Source organism: Myotis brandtii, unplaced genomic scaffold (genome assembly GCF_000412655.1).
Source record: "Myotis brandtii unplaced genomic scaffold, ASM41265v1 scaffold297, whole genome shotgun sequence".
In the NCBI taxonomy this organism is placed as follows: domain Eukaryota; kingdom Metazoa; phylum Chordata; class Mammalia; order Chiroptera; family Vespertilionidae; genus Myotis; species Myotis brandtii.
Window position 1 is genome coordinate 1,155,395 of NW_005361351.1, and position 3,155 is coordinate 1,158,549.

Consider the following 3,155-nt stretch of genomic DNA (forward strand, 5'->3'; position numbering starts at 1 on the left):
TAGAAAAAGCCACTGAACTGCATACTTTAAATGAGTGACTGCGTGGTATGTTCATTATGTCTCAATAAAGCTACTACCAAAATTTATTTTTTAATTTAGTGCTGGTGCCAGGGTTCAAGACATAGAGAGTTAACAATAGGCCCTCTTTATGGAAAAGTGATAAAGAAAAAAGCTGTCTTTTCACTGACATCAAACTATACATTTAATAGAAAAATCTATATTTCTCTGTTCAAAACATTGAATAATATCTATTTTCCCCAATTAGGTGATTTTGGAGTCACAAAACTGATTTATAATTACCTTCTGTTTTAATCCTGTAGTCTCACTTTCCATTTCTTTTATACTTGGTTTTAAAATTCTGGGGAAACTGAGCTGTTCATTGAAATTCCGTTTTGGCTTATTTAAGGGTTTCTGAAGTCTGCAGAAATGTACAAAACGAGAATGTCAAATTATTTAAGAGTAAATACTTAATAATCATTTAAACAGTCCCCGATTGGAGAGGATGCAGGCTGGGCTGAGGGAATTCCGCCCCCCCCCCACCCCATGCACGAATTTTGTGCACCAGGCCACTAGTCCTATATATAAAAAGGCAGTGACCGTGGCAATTGAAATGACCATTCGACCGGTCACCATGAGGTGCTTTGAGCACCTCTCGGTCCCTTCTCCCCCCGATTGCAGTATGGTGAACAGGGAACCACAGCAAATGGAGCAGTAGGGAAAGACTGGTGAGCGGGCAGAAAGGCAACCTCTTGGTCCCTCCCCGCAGCTGCGGGCTCCGGGGAACCAAAGCCATGCTGTGATCAGAGAACCATGGGGAACTAAAGTGAATGGCAGCGGGGTGCGACTGGTGAGCTGATAGGAACGGTTGACCTCTTGGTCCCTCCCCTGTTCCTCAGGTTCAAATCGCAGCTTGGCGAATGGGGAACCACAGCAAACCCAGGTGAGTGGCAGTGGGGCAGAGAGAGGGTAGAACAGTGACCTCTTGGTCCCTCCCCCCGGGCCACAGGCTCTGGGGAACTGGAGCCATGCTATGATCAGGGAACCACGGAGAACCAAGCAGTGGCAGCGAGAACTGGCGAGCATGCAGAAGATGGCCTAGGGACCCTAACCGCGCATGATTTCGTGTGCGCTGGGCCTCTAGTGTTAATATAAAACATGAACCTATTATCAAATATCAACTAAAAACGAGATCAGTATCCAAGGTGAAGAAGAAAAGCACAATGATATGTGAATGTACGGCATAGACACAAACATATCTTTTGGTACCTACTGACAACAGTCTACAATAAGGGAAGAAAAGTACCAATATCAAAGAGACCACTCAAAATAGGAGAAGCAGGAAAGAAAAATCTTTGAAGTCTGAGTGGAAGGGAAAATGGGGAAGGAGCAAGGCTTTAGAAGAAGGGAAATCAGAAAGATAATGTGTAACAGTCTCCTCAAGTCTGCTTTAAGAAGAGATCTTTGCTAGCACAATGCTAACAAAATGAAAGGGTGCTGGGGGCTAATTCCAGCAGGTCATAAATGCAAGAAGTTCATCAAAAGATTGGTGAACCCTGAAGCTTCAGCAGTGCTGAAGATACATATTATTGCCTGCTGTCAGACTGCTGAGGGCATTTCCCCAAACCTGAAAATCTACATGTTATTACCTGCTTCTGGCCAAACAGCTGAACAGCTGAAGGCAGTTCCCCCAACCTGATACTTTACTGCTTACCTAACTTTACCTTTGATATGTGTATTTGCTTTGCTTTAGGGCAAAAATGTGTGAATAAAAACCCATAGGTCCAGAGATTCAGAAAGAACTTAGTTACTAAAGCTAAGCTTCCCTGGCTCCCCCGTGTATTCCAAATTTATATTTCATGTCTAGTCTCTTTATTTAATTTACTCACATACCTTCTCCAGATTCCTGAACCCTGCTAGGTGCAGGATAACGCCCTGGCAAAAGGGATATGAAACAGTGCAGAAAAAGAGAGTTAAGTGAGAGGAAAAGCACTGATGATGAGAATCAGAGAACAAACTTAAGAACTCAGCCAAAAAACAGAAAGGAAGCCATGTGGGAGCTTCCCAGATATGGGAAAGATGCTGTTGTGTTTTTATGATTGGTAAAAATAGGATTACCCAACTTCTTCTTTAAGGCACACGGACATTTTTGTACGTATATCTTTTATAACTAAAAAAAGAGAAACATAAGCCAAATCAAGATATTAGCCTATTTGAATGCTGAAGGAATGCACACTATGAAAAGAAGAAATGATCACCAGACAGAGAAGATGTCTTGCAGAAATAAACATTCAAGGTAGACGTGAAACTTGCAGTTGACTGCCAGGGTTCTTGTTCCAGCATCTAGAAGGGTTCAGCAATCTGGAGAAGGCTGTGTGTAACTTAAATAGTCCAGAGACAAAATATAATTTTGAAAGGCATTTGGGGGTCAGAGCAGCTTAGCTAGAAGGAACTAAGATCTCCTGGTCTCAGGACCCCATGCTTTTTATTAACACAAATTGTCCTGAGGCAAGGTGGAGATATACACTTCAAAGGGTCAGGGTTTCTTATAGAGTCCATTGTCAGATTGGGGGAATTAGCCTACGGCTGTTCAGGTGTTTGGCCAGTAGGAGGCAATAACATGTAGATTAAGATGCCCTGAGTTATCTGGCAGCAAACAATCATCCTTTTCAGGTTTGGGGAAATGCCATCAGCCATTCCCAACAGGTGACAACATATGTGACTGAGCCCTTGTTGAGTCCCCAAGTTCCATCAACCTTTTGATGAAACTCTTGCAATTACATTATGGGGAAGAGATATCTTGTCTCAAATGGGAGTTCTATTATATAGCCCCAACGGTGTTTGATTTACTCCTGTTACAAAAAATTACAAGAAAATGAGTTTAAATATTCCTCTCCTCATCATGTTCTACAACATACTCTATTTGTAATTAATATACTAAATGTAGATTCTGAGGGAAATTCCCCTATGTATAGACATTGGAACCCTGATCTAACTAAACCTAAAGTCCTCGTCAAATGGAGAGACTTGCTTACAGGAGCCTGGAAGGGACCTGATGTACTTTTAACCCGGGGGAGAGGATATGCTTGTATATTTCCACAGGACGCAGACTCACCTGTGTGGATTCCAGACCGTCTAGTCCGACCTTATGTCTCACC